Source organism: Pongo abelii, chromosome 23, assembly GCF_028885655.2.
Source record: "Pongo abelii isolate AG06213 chromosome 23, NHGRI_mPonAbe1-v2.0_pri, whole genome shotgun sequence".
Taxonomy (NCBI): domain Eukaryota; kingdom Metazoa; phylum Chordata; class Mammalia; order Primates; family Hominidae; genus Pongo; species Pongo abelii.
In genome coordinates, this window is record NC_085929.1 from 19,117,883 (window position 1) to 19,137,726 (window position 19,844).

Here is a 19,844-nt window from a genome sequence, read left to right on the forward strand (position 1 = left end):
TCACAGACTTGAACGTTCCCTTTGATAGATCAGTTTTGAAACACTCCTTTTGTAGAATCTGCATGTGTTTATTTGGAGCGCTTTGAGGCCTATGTTGGAAAAGGAAATATCTTCATATAAAAACTAGACGGAAGCACTCTCAGAAACTTCTTTGTGATGAGTGCATTCAACTCACAGACTTGAAACTTCCTTTGGAAAGAGCAGTTTGGAAACACTCTTCTTATAGAATCTTCAAGTGGATATTCGGAGCGCTTTGAGGCCTATACTGGGACATGAAATCTCTTCACCTAAAAACTAGACAGAAGCATTCTGAGAAACTTCTTTGCAATGAGTGCATTCAACTCGCAGACTTCAACGTTTCTTTTGATAGAACAGTTTTGAAACATTACGTTTGTAGAATCTGCAAGTGTTTATTCGGAGCACCTTGAGGCCTATGTTGGAAAAGGAAATATCTTCACATAAAAACTAGAGAGAAGGATTCTCAGAAACTTCTTTGTGATGAGTTCATTCAACTCACAGAGATGAACCTACCAATTGATAGAGAAGTTTGGAAACACTCTTTTTGTAGAACCTGCAAGTGGATATTTGGAGCCGTTTGAGGCCTATGCTGGAAATGGAAGTATCTTCACATAAAAACTGAACAGAAGCATTCTCAGAAACTTCTTTGTGTTGAGTGCATTCAACTCACAGACTTGAACTTACCTGTAGAAACAGCAGTTTTGAAACACTCTTTTGGTAAAATCTGCAAGTGGTTATTTGGAGCACATCGAGGCCTGTGCTGGGATATGGAATATCTTCACCTAAAAACTACAGAGAAGCATTCTCAGAAAGTTCTTTGTGATGAGTGCATTCAACTCACAGACTTGAACGTTCCTCTTGAAAGAGCAGTTTGGAAACACTCCTTTTGAAGAATCTGCACGTGTTCATTTGGAGCGATTTCAGGCCTATGTTGGAAAAGGAAATATCTTCACATAAAAACTAGACAGAAGCATTCTCAGAAACTTCTTTGTGATGAGTGCATTCTACTCACAGTGTTGAAGCTTGCTTTTGATAGAGCAGTTTTGAAACACTCTTTTTGTAGAATCTGCAAGTGGATATTTGGAGCCGTTTGAGGCCTATGCTGGAAAAGGAAATATCTTCACATAAAAACTGAACAGAAGCATTCTCAGAAACTTCTTTGTGTTGAGTGCATTCAACTCACAGACTTGAACTTAACTATAGAAAGAGCAGTTTTCAAACACTCTTTTGGTAAAATCTGCAAGTGGTTATTTGGAGCACTTCGAGGCCTGTGCTGTGATATGGAATATCTTCACCTAAAAACTACAGAGAAGCATTCTCAGAAAGTTCTTCACGATGCATTCATTCAACTCACAGAGTTGAACCTTCCTTTTGATACAACAGTTTTGAAACACTCTTTTTGTAGAATCTGCAAGAGGATATTTGGAGCGTTTTGAGGCCTATGCTGGAAAAGGAAATATCGTCACCTAAAAACTAGACAGAAGCATTCTCAGAAACTTCTGTGAGATGAGTGCATTCAACTCACAGACTTGAACGTTCCTCTCGAAAGAGCAGTTTTGAAACACTCCTTTTGAAGAATCTGCACGTGTTCATTTGGAGCGCTTTGAGTCCTATGTTGGAAAAGGAAATATCTTCACATAAAAACTAGACAGAAGCATTCTCAGAAACTTCTTTGTGATGAGTGCATTCTACTCACAGTGTTGAAGCTTGCTTTTGATAGAGCAGTTTTGAAACACTCTTTTGCTAGAATCTGCAAGTGGATATTTGGAGCGCTTTGAGGCCTATGCTGGAAAAGGAAATGTCTTTGCATAAAAACTAGACATGAGCATTCCAGGAAACATCTGTATGATAAGTGCATTCAACTCACAGACTTGAACGTTCCTTTTGATAGAACTCTTTGGAAACACTCCTTTTGTAGAATTTGCAAGGGTTTATTTGGAGCGCTTTGAGGCCTAAGCTGGAAAAGGAAATATCTTCACGTAAGGTCTAGACAGAAGCATTCTCAGAAACTTCTTTCTGATGAGTGCATTCAACACACAGACTTGAACCTTGCTCTTGAAAGAGCAGCTTTGAAACACTCTTTTCGTAGAATCTGCAAGTGGATATTTGGAGCGCTTTGAGGCCTATGCTGGGAAATGAAATCTCTTCACCTAAAATCTAGACAGAAGCATTCTGAGAAACTTCTGTGTGATGAGTGCATTCAACTCACAGACTTGAACGTTCCCTTTGATAGATCAGTTTTGAAACACTCCTTTTGTAGAATCTGCATGTGTTTATTTGGAGCGCTTTGAGGCCTATGTTGGAAAAGGAAATATCTTCATATAAAAACTAGACGGAAGCATTCTCAGAAACTTCTTTGTGATGAGTGCATTCAACTCACAGACTTGAAGCTTCCTTTGGAAAGAGCAGTTTGGAAACACTCTTCTTATAGAATCTTCAAGAGGATATTTGGAGCGCTTTGGGGCCTATGCTGGGACATGAAATCTCTTCACCTAAAAACTAGACAGAAGCATTTTGAGAAACTTCTGTGTGATGAGTGCATTCAACTCACAGACTTGAACGTTCCTCTCGAAAGAGCAGTTTTGAAACACTCCTTTTGAAGAATCTGCACGTGTTCATTTGGAGCGCTTTGAGTCCTATGTTGGAAAAGGAAATATCTTCACATAAAAACTAGACAGAAGCATTCTCAGAAACTTCTTTGTGATGAGTGCATTCTACTCACAGTGTTGAAGCTTGCTTTTGATAGAGCAGTTTTGAAACACTCTTTTGCTAGAATCTGCAAGTGGATATTTGGAGCGCTTTGAGGCCTATGCTGGAAAAGGAAATGTCTTTGCATAAAAACTAGACATGAGCATTCCAGGAAACATCTGTATGATAAGTGCATTCAACTCACAGACTTGAACGTTCCTTTTGATAGAACTCTTTGGAAACACTCCTTTTGTAGAATTTGCAAGGGTTTATTTGGAGCGCTTTGAGGCCTAAGCTGGAAAAGGAAATATCTTCACGTAAGGTCTAGACAGAAGCATTCTCAGAAACTTCTTTCTGATGAGTGCATTCAACACACAGACTTGAACCTTGCTCTTGAAAGAGCAGCTTTGAAACACTCTTTTCGTAGAATCTGCAAGTGGATATTTGGAGCGCTTTGAGGCCTATGCTGGGAAATGAAATCTCTTCACCTAAAATCTAGACAGAAGCATTCTGAGAAACTTCTGTGTGATGAGTGCATTCAACTCACAGACTTGAACGTTCCCTTTGATAGATCAGTTTTGAAACACTCCTTTTGTAGAATCTGCATGTGTTTATTTGGAGCGCTTTGAGGCCTATGTTGGAAAAGGAAATATCTTCATATAAAAACTAGACGGAAGCATTCTCAGAAACTTCTTTGTGATGAGTGCATTCAACTCACAGACTTGAAGCTTCCTTTGGAAAGAGCAGTTTGGAAACACTCTTCTTATAGAATCTTCAAGAGGATATTTGGAGCGCTTTGGGGCCTATGCTGGGACATGAAATCTCTTCACCTAAAAACTAGACAGAAGTATTCTGAGAAACTTCTGTGTGATGAGTGCATTCAACTCACAGACTTGAACGTTTCTTTTGATAGAACAGTTTTGAAACATTACGTTTGTAGAATCTGCCAGTGTTTATTCGGAGCACCTTGAGGCCTAGGTTGGAAAAGGAAATATCCTCACATAAAAACTAGAGAGAAGGATTCTCAGAAACTTCTTTGTGATGAGTTCATTCAACTCACAGAGTTGAACCTACCAATTGAGAGAGAAGTTTGGAAACACTCTTTTTGTAGAATCTGCAAGTGGATATTTGGAGCCGTTTGAGGCCTATGCTGGAAAAGGAAATATCTTCACATAAAAACTGAACAGAAGCATTCTCAGAAACTTCTTTGTGTTGAGTGCATTCAACTCACAGACTTGAACTTAACTATAGAAAGAGCAGTTTTGAAACACACTTTTGGTAAAATCTGCAAGTGGTTATTTGGAGCACTTCGAGGCCTGTGCTGGGATACGGAATATCTTCACCTAAAAACTAGAGAGAAGCATTCTCAGAAAGTTCTTCACGATGCACTCATTCAACTCACAGAGTTGAACCTTCCTTTTGATAGAACAGTTTTGAAACACTCTTTTTTTAGAATCTGCAAGAGGATATTTGGAGCGTTTTGAGGCCTATGCTGGAAAAGGAAATATCTTCACCTAAAAACTAGACAGAAGCATTCTCCGAAACTTCTGTGTGATGACTGCATTCAACTCACAGACTTGAACGTTCCTCTTGAAAGAGCAGTTTTGAAACACTCCTTTTGAAGAATCTGCACGTGTTCATTTGGAGCGCTTTGAGGCCTATGTTGGAAAAGGAAATATCTTCACATAAAAACTAGACAGAAGCATTCTTAGAAACTTCTTTGTGATGAGTGCATTCTACTCACAGTGTTGAAGCTTGCTTTTGATAGAGCAGTTTTGAAACACTCTTTTGCTAGAATCTGCAAGTGGATATTTGGAGCGCTTTGAGGCCTATGCTGGAAAAGGAAATGTCTTTGCATAAAAACTAGACAGGAGCATTCCAGGAAACTTCTGTATGATAAGTGCATTCAACTCACAGACTTGAACGTTCCTTTTGATAGAACTCTTTGGAAACACTCCTTTTGTAGAATTTGCAAGGGTTTATTTGGAGCGCTTTGAGGCCTAAGCTGGAAAAGGAAATATCTTCACGTAAGGTCTAGACAGAAGCATTCTCAGAAACTTCTTTCTGATGAGTGCATTCAACACACAGACTTGAACCTTGCTCTTGAAAGAGCAGCTTTGAAACACTCTTTCCGTAGAATCTGCAAGGGGATATTTGGAGCGCTTTGAGGCCTACACTGGGAAATGAAATATCTTCACCTAAAATCTAGACAGAAGCATTCTGAGAAACTTCTGTGTGATGAGTGCATTCAACTCACAGACTTGAACGTTCCCTTTGATAGATCAGTTTTGAAACACTCCTTTTGTAGAATCTGCATGTGTTTATTTGGAGCGCTTTGAGGCCTATGTTGGAAAAGGAAATATCTTCATATAAAAACTAGACGGAAGCATTCTCAGAAACTTCTTTGTGATGAGTGCATTCAACTCACAGACTTGAAGCTTCCTTTGGAAAGAGCAGTTTGGAAACACTCTTCTTATAGAATCTTCAAGAGGATATTTGGAGCGCTTTGGGGCCTATGCTGGGACATGAAATCTCTTCACCTAAAAACTAGACAGAAGCATTCTCAGAAACTTCTGTGTGATGAGTGCATTCAACTCACAGACTTGAACGTTTCTTTTGATAGAACAGTTTTGAAACATTACGTTTGTAGAATCTGCAAGTGTTTATTAGGAGCACCTTGAGGCCTAAGTTGGAAAACGAAATATCTTCACGTAAAAACTAGAGAGAAGGATTCTCAGAAACTTCTTTGTGATGAGTTCATTCAACTCACAGAGTTGAACTTACCAATTGATAGAGAAGTTTGGAAACACTCTTTTTGTAGAATCTGCAAGTGGATATTTGGAGCCGTTTGAGGCCTATGCTGGAAAAGGAAATATCTTCACATAAAAACTGAACAGAAGCATTCTCAGAAACTTCTTTGTGTTGAGTGCATTCAACTCACAGACTTGAACTTACCTGTAGAAAGAGTAGTTTTGAAACACTCTTTTGGTAAAATCTGCAAGTGGTTATTTGGAGCACTTCGAGGCCTGTGCTGGGATATGGAATATCTTCACCTAAAAACTACAGAGAAGCATTCTCAGAAAGTTCTTCACGATGCATTCATTCAACTCACAGAGTTGAACCTTCCTTTTGATAGAACAGTTTTGAAACACTCTTTTTGTAGAATCTGCAAGAGGATATTTGGAGCGTTTTGAGGCCTATGCTGGAAAAGGAAATATCTTCACCTAAAAACTAGACAGAAGCATTCTCCGAAACTTCTGTGTGATGAGTGCATTCAACTCACAGACTTGAACGTTCCTCTTGAAAGAGCAGTTTTGAAACACTCCTTTTGAAGAATCTGCACGTGCTCATTTGGAGCGCTTTGAGGCCTATGTTGGAAAAGGAAATATCTTCACATAAAAACTAGACAGAAGCATTCTCAGAAACTTCTTTGTGATGAGTGCATTCTACTCACAGTGTTGAAGCTTGCTTTTGATAGAGCAGTTTTGAAACACTCTTTTGCTAGAATCTGCAAGTGGATATTTGGAGCGCTTTGAGGCCTATGCTGGAAAAGGAAATGTCTTCGCATAAAAACTAGACAGAAGCATTCCAGGAAACTTCTGTATGATAAGCGCATTCAACTCACAGACTTGAACGTTCCTTTTGATAGAACTCTTTGGAAACACTCCTTTTGTAGAATTTGCATGGGTTTATTTGGAGCGCTTTGAGGCCTAAGCTGGAAAAGGAAATATCTTCACGTAAAGTCTAGACAGAAGCATTCTCAGAAACTTCTTTCTGATGAGTGCATTCAACACACAGACTTGAACCTTGCTCTTGAAAGAGCAGCTTTGAAACACTCTTTTGGTAAAATCTGCAAGTGGTTATTTGGAGCACTTCGAGGCCTGTGCTGGGATACGGAATATCTTCACCTAAAAACTACAGAGAAGCATTCTCAGAAAGTTCTTCACGATGCATTCATTCAACTCACAGAGTTGAACCTTCCTTTTGATAGAACAGTTTTGAAACACTCTTTTTGTAGAATCTGCAAGAGGATATTTGGAGCGTTTTGAGGCCTATGCTGGAAAAGGAAATATCTTCACCTAAAAACTAGACAGAAGCATTCTCAGAAACTTCTGCATGATGAGTGCATTCAACTCACAGACTTGAACGTTTCGTTTAATAGAACAGTTTTGAAACATTGCGTTTGTAGAATCTGCAAGTGTTTATTCGGAGCACCTTGAGGCCTATGTTGGAAAAGGAAATATCTTCACATAAAAACTAGAGAGAAGGATTCTCAGAAACTTCTTTGTGATGAGTTCATTCAACTCACAGAGTTGAACCTACCAATTGATAGAGAAGTTTGGAAACACTCTTTTTGTAGAATCTGCAAGTGGATATTTGGAGCCGTTTGAGGCCTATGCTGGAAAAGGAAATATCTTCACATAAAAACTGAACAGAAGCATTCTCAGAAACTTCTTTGTGTTGAGTGCATTCAACTCACAGACTTGAACTTACCTGTAGAAAGAGCAGTTTTGAAACACTCTTTTGGTAAAATCTGCAAGTGGTTATTTGGAGCACTTCGGGGCCTGTGCTGGGATATGGAATATCTTCACCTAAAAACTACAGAGAAGCATTCTCAGAAAGTTCTTCATGATGCCTTCATTCAACTCACAGAGTTGAACCTTCCTTTTGATAGAACAGTTTTGAAACACTCTTTTTGTAGAATCTGCAAGAGGATATTTGGAGCGTTTTGAGGCCTATGCTGGAAAAGGAAATATCTTCACCTAAAAACTAGACAGAAGCATTCTCAGAAACTTCTGTGTGATGAGTGCATTCAACTCACGGACTTGAAGCTTCCTTTGGAAAGAACAGTTTGGAAACAATCTTCTTATAGAATCTTCAAGTGGATATTTGGAGCGCTTTGAGGCCTATGCTGGGACATGAAATCTCTTCACCTAAAAACTAGACAGAAGCATTCTGAGAAGCTTCTTTGCAATGAGTGCATTCAACTCACAGACTTGAACGTTTCTTTTGATAGAACAGTTTTGAAACATTACGTTTGTAGAATCTGCAAGTGTTTATTCGGAGCACCTTGAGGCCTATGTTGGAAAAGGAAATATCTTCACATAAAAACTAGAGAGAAGGATTCTCAGAAACTTCTTTGTGATGAGTTCATTCAACTCACAGAGTTGAACCTACCAATTGAGAGAGAAGTTTGGAAACACTCTTTTTGTAGAATCTGCAAGTGGATATTTGGAGCCGTTTGAGGCCTATGCTGGAAAAGGAAATATCTTCACATAAAAACTGAACAGAAGAATTCTCAGAAACTTCTTTGTGTTGAGTGCATTCAACTCACAGACTTGAACTTACCTATAGAAAGAGCAGTTTTCAAACACACTTTTGGTAAAATCTGCAAGTGGTTATTTGGAGCACTTCGAGGCCTGTGCTGTGATATGGAATATCTTCACCTAAAAACTACAGAGAAGCATTCTCAGAAAGTTCTTCACGATGCATTCATTCAACTCACAGAGTTTAACCCTCCTTTTGATAGAACAGTTTTGAAACACTCTTTTTGTAGAATCTGCAAGAGGATATTTGGAGCGTTTTGAGGCCTATGCTGGAAAAGGAAATATCTTCACCTAAAAACTAGACAGAAGCATTCTCCGAAACTTCTGTGTGATGAGTGCATTCAACTCACAGACTTGAACGTTCCTCTTGAAAGAGCAGTTTTGAAACACTCCTTTTGAAGAATCTGCACGTGTTCACTTGGAGCGCTTTGAGGCCTATGTTGGAAAAGGAAATATCTTCACATAAAAACTAGACAGAAGCATTCTCAGACACTGCTTTGTGATGAGTGCATTCTACTCACAGTGTTGAAGCTTGCTTTTGATAGAGCAGTTTTGAAACACTCTTTTGCTAGAATCTGCAAGTGGATATTTGGAGCGCTTTGAGGCCTATGCTGGAAAAGGAAATGTCTTTGCATAAAAACTAGACAGGAGCATTCCAGGAAACTTCTGTATGATAAGTGCATTCAACTCACAGACTTGAACGTTCCTTTTGATAGAACTCTTTGGAAACACTCCTTTTGTAGAATTTGCAAGGGTTTATTTGGAGCGCTTTGAGGCCTAAGCTGGAAAAGGAAATATCTTCACGTAAGGTCTAGACAGAAGCATTCTCAGAAACTTCTTTCTGATGAGTGCATTCAACACACAGACTTGAACCTTGCTCTTGAAAGAGCAGCTTTGAAACACTCTTTTCGTAGAATCTGCAAGTGGATATTTGGAGCGCTTTGAGGCCTATGCTGGGAAATGAAATCTCTTCACCTAAAATCTAGACAGAAGCATTCTGAGAAACTTTTGTGTGATGAGTGCATTCAACCCACAGACTTGAACGTTCCCTTTGATAGATCAGTTTTGAAACACTCCTTTTGTAGAATCTGCATGTGTTTATTTGGAGCGCTTTGAGGCCTATGTTGGAAAAGGAAATATCTTCATATAAAAACTAGACGGAAGCATTCTCAGAAACTTCTTTGTGATGAGTGCATTGAACTCACAGACTTGAAGCTTCCTTTGGAAAGAGCAGTTTGGAAACACTCTTCTTATAGAATCTTCAAGAGGATACTTGGAGCGCTTTGGGGCCTATGCTGGGACATGAAATTTCTTCACCTAAAAACTAGACAGAAGTATTCTGAGAAACTTCTGTGTGATGAGTGCATTCAACTCACAGACTTGAACGTTTCTTTTGATAGAACAGTTTTGAAACATTACGTTTGTAGAATCTGCAAGTGTTTATTCAGAGCACCTTGAGGCCTATGTTGGAAAAGGAAATATCTTCACATAAAAACTAGAGAGAAGGATTCTCAGAAACTTCTTTGTGATGAGTTCATTCAACTCACAGAGTTGAACCTACCAATTGAGAGAGAAGTTTGGAAACAATCTTTTTGTAGAATCTGCAAGTGGATATTTGGAGCCGTTTGAGGCCTATGCTGGAAAAGGAAATATCTTCACATAAAAACTGAACAGAAGCATTCTCAGAAACTTCTTTGTGTTGAGTGCATTCAGCTCACAGACTTGAATTTACCTATAGAAAGAGCAGTTTAGAAACACACTTTTGGTAAAATCTGCAAGTGGTTATTTGGAGCACTTCGAGGCCTGTGCTGGGATATGGAATATCTTCACCTAAAAACTACAGAGAAGCATTCTCAGAAAGTTCTTCACGATGCATTCATTCAACTCACAGAGTTGAACCTTCCTTTTGATAGAACAGTTTTGAAACACTCTTTTTGTAGAATCTGCAAGAGGATATTTGGAGCGTTTTGAGGCCTATGCTGGGACATGAAATCTCTTCACCTAAAAACTAGACAGAAGCATTCTGAGAAGCTTCTTTGCGATGAGTGCATTCAACTCACAGACTTGAACGTTTCTTTTGATAGAACAGTTTTGAAACATTACGTTTGTAGAATCTGCAAGTGTTTATTAGGAGCACCTTGAGGCCTAAGTTGGAAAACGAAATATCTTCACGTAAAAACTAGAGAGAAGGATTCTCAGAAACTTCTTTGTGATGAGTTCATTCAACTCACAGAGTTGAACTTACCAATTGATAGAGAAGTTTGGAAACACTCTTTTTGTAGAATCTGCAAGTGGATATTTGGAGCCGTTTGAGGCCTATGCTGGAAAAGGAAATATCTTCACATAAAAACTGAACAGAAGCATTCTCAGAAACTTCTTTGTGTTGAGTGCATTCAACTCACAGACTTGAACTTACCTGTAGAAAGAGTAGTTTTGAAACACTCTTTTGGTAAAATCTGCAAGCGGTTATTTGGAGCACTTCGAGGCCTGTGCTGGGATATGGAATATCTTCACCTAAAAACTACAGAGAAGCATTCTCAGAAAGTTCTTCACGATGCATTCATTCAACTCACAGAGTTGAACCTTCCTTTTGATAGAACAGTTTTGAAACACTCTTTTTGTAGAATCTGCAAGAGGATATTTGGAGCGTTTTGAGGCCTATGCTGGAAAAGGAAATATCTTCACCTAAAAACTAGACAGAAGCATTCTCCGAAACTTCTGTGTGATGAGTGCATTCAACTCACAGACTTGAACGTTCCTCTTGAAAGAGCAGTTTTGAAACACTCCTTTTGAAGAATCTGCACGTGCTCATTTGGAGCGCTTTGAGGCCTATGTTGGAAAAGGAAATATCTTCACATAAAAACTAGACAGAAGCATTCTCAGAAACTTCTTTGTGATGAGTGCATTCTACTCACAGTGTTGAAGCTTGCTTTTGATAGAGCAGTTTTGAAACACTCTTTTGCTAGAATCTGCAAGTGGATATTTGGAGCGCTTTGAGGCCTATGCTGGAAAAGGAAATGTCTTCGCATAAAAACTAGACAGAAGCATTCCAGGAAACTTCTGTATGATAAGCGCATTCAACTCACAGACTTGAACGTTCCTTTTGATAGAACTCTTTGGAAACACTCCTTTTGTAGAATTTGCATGGGTTTATTTGGAGCGCTTTGAGGCCTAAGCTGGAAAAGGAAATATCTTCACGTAAAGTCTAGACAGAAGCATTCTCAGAAACTTCTTTCTGATGAGTGCATTCAACACACAGACTTGAACCTTGCTCTTGAAAGAGCAGTTTTGAAACACTCTTTTGGTAAAATCTGCAAGTGGTTATTTGGAGCACTTCGAGGCCTGTGCTGGGATACGGAATATCTTCACCTAAAAACTACAGAGAAGCATTCTCAGAAAGTTCTTCACGATGCATTCATTCAACTCACAGAGTTGAACCTTCCTTTTGATAGAACAGTTTTGAAACACTCTTTTTGTAGAATCTGCAAGAGGATATTTGGAGCGTTTTGAGGCCTATGCTGGAAAAGGAAATATCTTCACCTAAAAACTAGACAGAAGCATTCTCAGAAACTTCTGCATGATGAGTGCATTCAACTCACAGACTTGAACGTTTCGTTTAATAGAACAGTTTTGAAACATTGCGTTTGTAGAATCTGCAAGTGTTTATTCGGAGCACCTTGAGGCCTATGTTGGAAAAGGAAATATCTTCACATAAAAACTAGAGAGAAGGATTCTCAGAAACTTCTTTGTGATGAGTTCATTCAACTCACAGAGTTGAACCTACCAATTGATAGAGAAGTTTGGAAACACTCTTTTTGTAGAATCTGCAAGTGGATATTTGGAGCCGTTTGAGGCCTATGCTGGAAAAGGAAATATCTTCACATAAAAACTGAACAGAAGCATTCTCAGAAACTTCTTTGTGTTGAGTGCATTCAACTCACAGACTTGAACTTACCTGTAGAAAGAGCAGTTTTGAAACACTCTTTTGGTAAAATCTGCAAGTGGTTATTTGGAGCACTTCGGGGCCTGTGCTGGGATATGGAATATCTTCACCTAAAAACTACAGAGAAGCATTCTCAGAAAGTTCTTCATGATGCCTTCATTCAACTCACAGAGTTGAACCTTCCTTTTGATAGAACAGTTTTGAAACACTCTTTTTGTAGAATCTGCAAGAGGATATTTGGAGCGTTTTGAGGCCTATGCTGGAAAAGGAAATATCTTCACCTAAAAACTAGACAGAAGCATTCTCAGAAACTTCTGTGTGATGAGTGCATTCAACTCACGGACTTGAAGCTTCCTTTGGAAAGAACAGTTTGGAAACAATCTTCTTATAGAATCTTCAAGTGGATATTTGGAGCGCTTTGAGGCCTATGCTGGGACATGAAATCTCTTCACCTAAAAACTAGACAGAAGCATTCTGAGAAGCTTCTTTGCAATGAGTGCATTCAACTCACAGACTTGAACGTTTCTTTTGATAGAACAGTTTTGAAACATTACGTTTGTAGAATCTGCAAGTGTTTATTCGGAGCACCTTGAGGCCTATGTTGGAAAAGGAAATATCTTCACATAAAAACTAGAGAGAAGGATTCTCAGAAACTTCTTTGTGATGAGTTCATTCAACTCACAGAGTTGAACCTACCAATTGAGAGAGAAGTTTGGAAACACTCTTTTTGTAGAATCTGCAAGTGGATATTTGGAGCCGTTTGAGGCCTATGCTGGAAAAGGAAATATCTTCACATAAAAACTGAACAGAAGAATTCTCAGAAACTTCTTTGTGTTGAGTGCATTCAACTCACAGACTTGAACTTACCTATAGAAAGAGCAGTTTTCAAACACACTTTTGGTAAAATCTGCAAGTGGTTATTTGGAGCACTTCGAGGCCTGTGCTGTGATATGGAATATCTTCACCTAAAAACTACAGAGAAGCATTCTCAGAAAGTTCTTCACGATGCATTCATTCAACTCACAGAGTTTAACCCTCCTTTTGATAGAACAGTTTTGAAACACTCTTTTTGTAGAATCTGCAAGAGGATATTTGGAGCGTTTTGAGGCCTATGCTGGAAAAGGAAATATCTTCACCTAAAAACTAGACAGAAGCATTCTCCGAAACTTCTGTGTGATGAGTGCATTCAACTCACAGACTTGAACGTTCCTCTTGAAAGAGCAGTTTTGAAACACTCCTTTTGAAGAATCTGCACGTGTTCACTTGGAGCGCTTTGAGGCCTATGTTGGAAAAGGAAATATCTTCACATAAAAACTAGACAGAAGCATTCTCAGACACTGCTTTGTGATGAGTGCATTCTACTCACAGTGTTGAAGCTTGCTTTTGATAGAGCAGTTTTGAAACACTCTTTTGCTAGAATCTGCAAGTGGATATTTGGAGCGCTTTGAGGCCTATGCTGGAAAAGGAAATGTCTTTGCATAAAAACTAGACAGGAGCATTCCAGGAAACTTCTGTATGATAAGTGCATTCAACTCACAGACTTGAACGTTCCTTTTGATAGAACTCTTTGGAAACACTCCTTTTGTAGAATTTGCAAGGGTTTATTTGGAGCGCTTTGAGGCCTAAGCTGGAAAAGGAAATATCTTCACGTAAGGTCTAGACAGAAGCATTCTCAGAAACTTCTTTCTGATGAGTGCATTCAACACACAGACTTGAACCTTGCTCTTGAAAGAGCAGCTTTGAAACACTCTTTTCGTAGAATCTGCAAGTGGATATTTGGAGCGCTTTGAGGCCTATGCTGGGAAATGAAATCTCTTCACCTAAAATCTAGACAGAAGCATTCTGAGAAACTTTTGTGTGATGAGTGCATTCAACCCACAGACTTGAACGTTCCCTTTGATAGATCAGTTTTGAAACACTCCTTTTGTAGAATCTGCATGTGTTTATTTGGAGCGCTTTGAGGCCTATGTTGGAAAAGGAAATATCTTCATATAAAAACTAGACGGAAGCATTCTCAGAAACTTCTTTGTGATGAGTGCATTGAACTCACAGACTTGAAGCTTCCTTTGGAAAGAGCAGTTTGGAAACACTCTTCTTATAGAATCTTCAAGAGGATACTTGGAGCGCTTTGGGGCCTATGCTGGGACATGAAATCTCTTCACCTAAAAACTAGACAGAAGTATTCTGAGAAACTTCTGTGTGATGAGTGCATTCAACTCACAGACTTGAACGCTTCTTTTGAGAGAACAGTTTTGAAACATTACGTTTGTAGAATCTGCAAGTGTTTATTCGGAGCACCTTGAGGCCTATGTTGGAAAAGGAAATATCTTCACATAAAAACTAGAGAGAAGGATTCTCAGAAACTTCTTTGTGATGAGTTCATTCAACTCACAGAGTTGAACCTACCAATTGAGAGAGAAGTTTGGAAACAATCTTTTTGTAGAATCTGCAAGTGGATATTTGGAGCCGTTTGAGGCCTATGCTGGAAAAGGAAATATCTTCACATAAAAACTGAACAGAAGCATTCTCAGAAACTTCTTTGTGTTGAGTGCATTCAGCTCACAGACTTGAATTTACCTATAGAAAGAGCAGTTTAGAAACACACTTTTGGTAAAATCTGCAAGTGGTTATTTGGAGCACTTCGAGGCCTGTGCTGGGATATGGAATATCTTCACCTAAAAACTACAGAGAAGCATTCTCAGAAAGTTCTTCACGATGCATTCATTCAACTCACAGAGTTGAACCTTCCTTTTGATAGAACAGTTTTGAAACACTCTTTTTGTAGAATCTGCAAGAGGATATTTGGAGCGTTTTGAGGCCTATGCTGGGACATGAAATCTCTTCACCTAAAAACTAGACAGAAGCATTCTGAGAAGCTTCTTTGCGATGAGTGCATTCAACTCACAGACTTGAACGTTTCTTTTGATAGAACAGTTTTGAAACATTACGTTTGTAGAATCTGCAAGTGTTTATTCGGAGCACCTTGAGGCCTATGTTGGAAAAGGAAATATCTTCACATAAAAACTAGAGAGAAGGATTCTCAGAAACTTCTTTGTGATGAGTTCATTCAACTCACAGAGTTGAACCTACCAATTGAGAGAGAAGTTTGGAAACACTCTTTTTGTAGAATCTGCAAGTGGATATTTGGAGCCGTTTGAGGCCTATGCTGGAAAAGGAAATATATTCACATAAAAACTGAACAGAAGCATTCTCAGAAACTTCTTTGTGTTGAGTGCATTCAAATCACAGACTTGAACTTACCTATAGAAACAGCAGTTTTCAAACACTCTTTTGGTAAAATCTGCAAGTGGTTATTTGGAGCACTTCGAGGCCTGTGCTGGGATATGGAATATCTTCACCTAAAAACTACAGAGAAGCATTCTCAGAAAGTTCTTTATGATGCATTCATTCAACTCACAGAGTTGAACCTTCCTTTTGATAGAACAGTTTGGAAACACTCTTTTTGTAGAATCTGCAAGAGGATATTTGGAGCGTTTTGAGGCCTATGCTGGAAAAGGAAATATCTTCACCTAAAAACTAGACAGAAGCATTCTCAGAAACTTCTGTGTGATGAGTGCATTCAACTCACAGACTTGAACGTTTCGTTTGATAGAACAGTTTTGAAACATTGCGTTTGTAGAATCTGCAAGTGTTTATTCGGAGCACCTTGAGGCCTATGTTGGAAAAGGAAATATCTTCACATAAAAACTAGAGAGAAGGATTCTCAGAAACTTCTTTGTGATGAGTTCATTCAACTCACAGAGTTGAACCTACCAATTGATAGAGAAGTTTGGAAACACTCTTTTTGTAGAATCTGCAAGTGGATATTTGGAGCCGTTTGAGGCCTAAGCTGGAAAAGGAAATATCTTCACATAAAAACTGAACAGAAGCATTCTCAGAAACTTCTTTGTGTTGAGTGCATTCAACTCACAGACTTGAACTTACCTGTAGAAAGAGCAGTTTTGAAACACACTTTTGGTAAAATCTGCAAGTGGTTATTTGGAGCACTTCGAGGCCAGTGCTGGGATATGGAATATCTTCACCTAAAAACTACAGAGAAGCATTCTCAGAAAGTTCTTCACGATGCATTCATTCAACTCACAGAGTTGAACCTTCCTTTTGATAGAACAGTTTTGAAACACTCTTTTTGTAGAATCTGCAAGAGGATATTTGGAGCGTTTTGAGGCCTATGCTGGAAAAGGAAATATCTTCACCTAAAAACTAGACAGAAGCATTCTCAGAAACTTCTGTGTGATGAGTGCATTCAACTCACAGACTTGAAGCTTCCTTTGGAAAGAGCAGTTTGGAAACAGTCTTCTTATAGAATCTTCAAGTGGATATTTGGAGCGCTTTGAGGCATATGCTGGGAAATGAAATCTCTTCACCTAAAATCTAGACAGAAGCATTCTGAGAAACTTCTGTGTGATGAGTGCATTCAACTCACAGACTTGAACGTTCCCTTTGATAGATCAGTTTTGAAACACTCCTTTTGTAGAATCTGCATGTGTTTATTTGGAGCGCTTTGAGGCCTATGTGGGAAAAGGAAATATCTTCATATAAAAACTAGACGGAAGCACTCTCAGAAACTTCTTTGTGATGAGTGCATTCAACTCACAGACTTGAAACTTCCTTTGGAAAGAGCAGTTTGGAAACACTCTTCTTATAGAATCTTCAAGTGGATATTTGGAGCGCTTTGAGGCCTATACTGGGACATGAAATCTCTTCACCTAAAAACTAGACAGAAGCATTCTGAGAAACTTCTTTGCAATGAGTGCATTCAACTCGCAGACTTCAACGTTTCTTTTGATAGAACAGTTTTGAAACATTACGTTTGTAGAATCTGCAAGTGTTTATTCGGAGCACCTTGAGGCCTATGTTGGAAAAGGAAATATCTTCACATAAAAACTAGAGAGAAGGATTCTCAGAAACTTCCTTGTGATGAGTTCATTCAACTCACAGAGATGAACCTACCAATTGATAGAGAAGTTTGGAAACACTCTTTTTGTAGAACCTGCAAGTGGATATTTGGAGCCGTTTGAGGCCTATGCTGGAAATGGAAGTATCTTCACATAAAAACTGAACAGAAGCATTCTCAGAAACTTCTTTGTGTTGAGTGCATTCAACTCACAGACTTGAACTTACCTGTAGAAACAGCAGTTTTGAAACACTCTTTTGGTAAAATCTGCAAGTGGTTATTTGGAGCACATCGAGGCCTGTGCTGGGATATGGAATATCTTCACCTAAAAACTACAGAGAAGCATTCTCAGAAAGTTCTTTGTGATGAGTGCATTCAACTCACAGACTTGAACGTTCCTCTTGAAAGAGCAGTTTGGAAACACTCCTTTTGAAGAATCTGCACGTGTTCATTTGGAGCGATTTCAGGCCTATGTTGGAAAAGGAAATATCTTCACATAAAAACTAGACAGAAGCATTCTCAGAAACTTCTTTGTGATGAGTGCATTCTACTCACAGTGTTGAAGCTTGCTTTTGATAGAGCAGTTTTGAAACAATCTTTTGCTAGAAGCTGCAAGTGGATATTTGGAGCGCTTTGAGGCCTATGCTGGAAAAGGAAATGTCTTCGCATAAAAACTAGACAGAAGCATTCCAGGAAACTTCTGTATGATAAGTGCATTCAACTCACAGACTTGAACGTTCCTTTTGATAGAACTCTTTTGAAACACTCCTTTTGTAGAATTTGCAAGTGTTTATTTGGAGCGCTTTGAGGCCTAAGCTGGAAAAGGAAATATCTTCATGTAAGGACTAGACAGAAGCATTCTCAGAAACTTCTTTCTGATGAGTGCATTCAACACACAGACTTTAACATTGCTATTGAAAGAACAGCTTTGAAACACTCTTTTCGTAGAATCTGCAAGTGGATATTTGGAGCGCTTTGAGGCCTATGCTGGGAAATGAAATCTCTTCACCTAAAAACTACACAGAAGCATTCTGAGAAACTTCTGTGTGTTCAGTGCATTCAACTCACAGACTTGAACTTACCTATATAAAGAGCAGTTTTGAAACACTCTTTTGGTAAAATCTGCAAGTGGTTATTTGGAGCACTTCGAGGCCTGTGCTGGGATATGGAATATCTTCACCTAAAAACTACAGAGAAGCATTCTCAGAAAGTTCTTCACGATGCATTCATTCAACTCACAGAGTTGAACCTTCCTTTTGATAGAACAGTTTTGAAACACTCTTTTTGTAGAATCTGCAATAGGATATTTGGAGCGTTTTGAGGCCTATGCTGGAAAAGGAAATATCTTCACCTGAAAACTAGACATAAGCATTCTCAGAAACTTCTGTGTGATGAGTGCATTCAACTCACAGACTTGAACGTTCCTCTCGAAAGAGCAGTTTTCAAACACTCCTTTTGTAGAATCTGCACGTGTTCATTTGGAGCGCTTTGAGGCCTATGTTGGAAAAGGAAATATCTTCACATAAAAACTAGACAGAAGCATTCTCACAAACTTCTTTGTGATGAGTGCATTCTACTCACAGTGTTGAAGCTTGCTTTTGATAGAGCAGTTTGGAAACACTCTTTTTGTAGAAACTGCAAGTGGATATTTGGAGCGCTTTGAGGCCTATGCTGGAAAAGGAAATGTCTACATATAAAAACTAGACAGAAGCATTCCAGGAAACTTCTGTATGATAAGTGCATTCAACACACAGACTTGAACCTTGCTTTTGAAAGAGCAGCTTTGAAACACTCTTTTCGTAGAATCTGCAAGTGGATATTTGGAGCGCTTTGAGGCCTATGCTGGGAAATGAAATCTCTTCACCTAAAAACTAGACAGAAGCATTCTGAGAAACTTCTGTGTGATGAGTGCATTCAACTCACAGACTTGAACGTTCCCTTTGATAGAACAGTTTTGAAACACCCCTTTTGTAGAATCTGCATGTGTTTATTTGGAGCGCTTTGAGGCCTATGTTGGAAAAGGAAATATCTTCATATAAAAACTAGATGGAAGCATTCTCAGAAACTTCTTTGTGATAAGTGCATTCAACTCACAGTCTTGAAGCTTCCTTTGGAAAGAGCAGTTTGGAAACACTCTTCTTCTAGAATCTTCAAGTGGATATTTGGAGCGCTTTGAGTCCTATGCTGGGACATGAAATCTCTTCACCTAAAAACTAGACAGAAGCATTTTGAGAAACTTCTGTGTGATGAGTGCATTCAACTCACAGACTTGAACGTTCCTCTCGAAAGAGCAGTTTTGAAACACTCCTTTTGTAGAATCTGCACGTGTTCATTTGGAGCGCTTTGAGGCCTATGTTGGAAAAGGAAATATCTTCACATAAAAACTAGACAGAAGCATTCTCACAAACTTCTTTGTGATGAGTGCGTTCTACTCACAGTGTTGAAGCTTGCTTTTGATAGAGCAGTTTTGAAACACTCTTTTGTTAGAATCTGCAATTGGATATTTGGAGCGCTTTGAGGCCTATGTTGGAAAAGGAAATGTCTACACATAAAAACTAGACAGAAGCATTCCAGGAAACTTCTGTATGACAAGTGCATTCAACTCACAGACTTGAACGTTCCTTTTGATAGAACTCTTTTGAAACACTCCTTTTGTAGAATTTGCAAGTGTTTATTTGAAGCACTTTGAGGCCTAAGCTGGAAAAGGAAATATCTTCACGTAAGGACTAGACAGAAGCATTCTCAGAAACTTCTTTCTGATGAGTGCATTCAACACACAGACTTGAACCTTGCTGTTGAAAGAGCAGCTTTGAAACACTCTTTTCGTAGAATCTGCAAGTGGATATTTGGAGCGCTTTGAGGCCTATGCTGGGAAATGAAATCTCTTCACCTAAAATCTGGACAGAAGCATTCTGAGAAACTTCTGTGTGATGAGTGCATTCAACTCACAGAC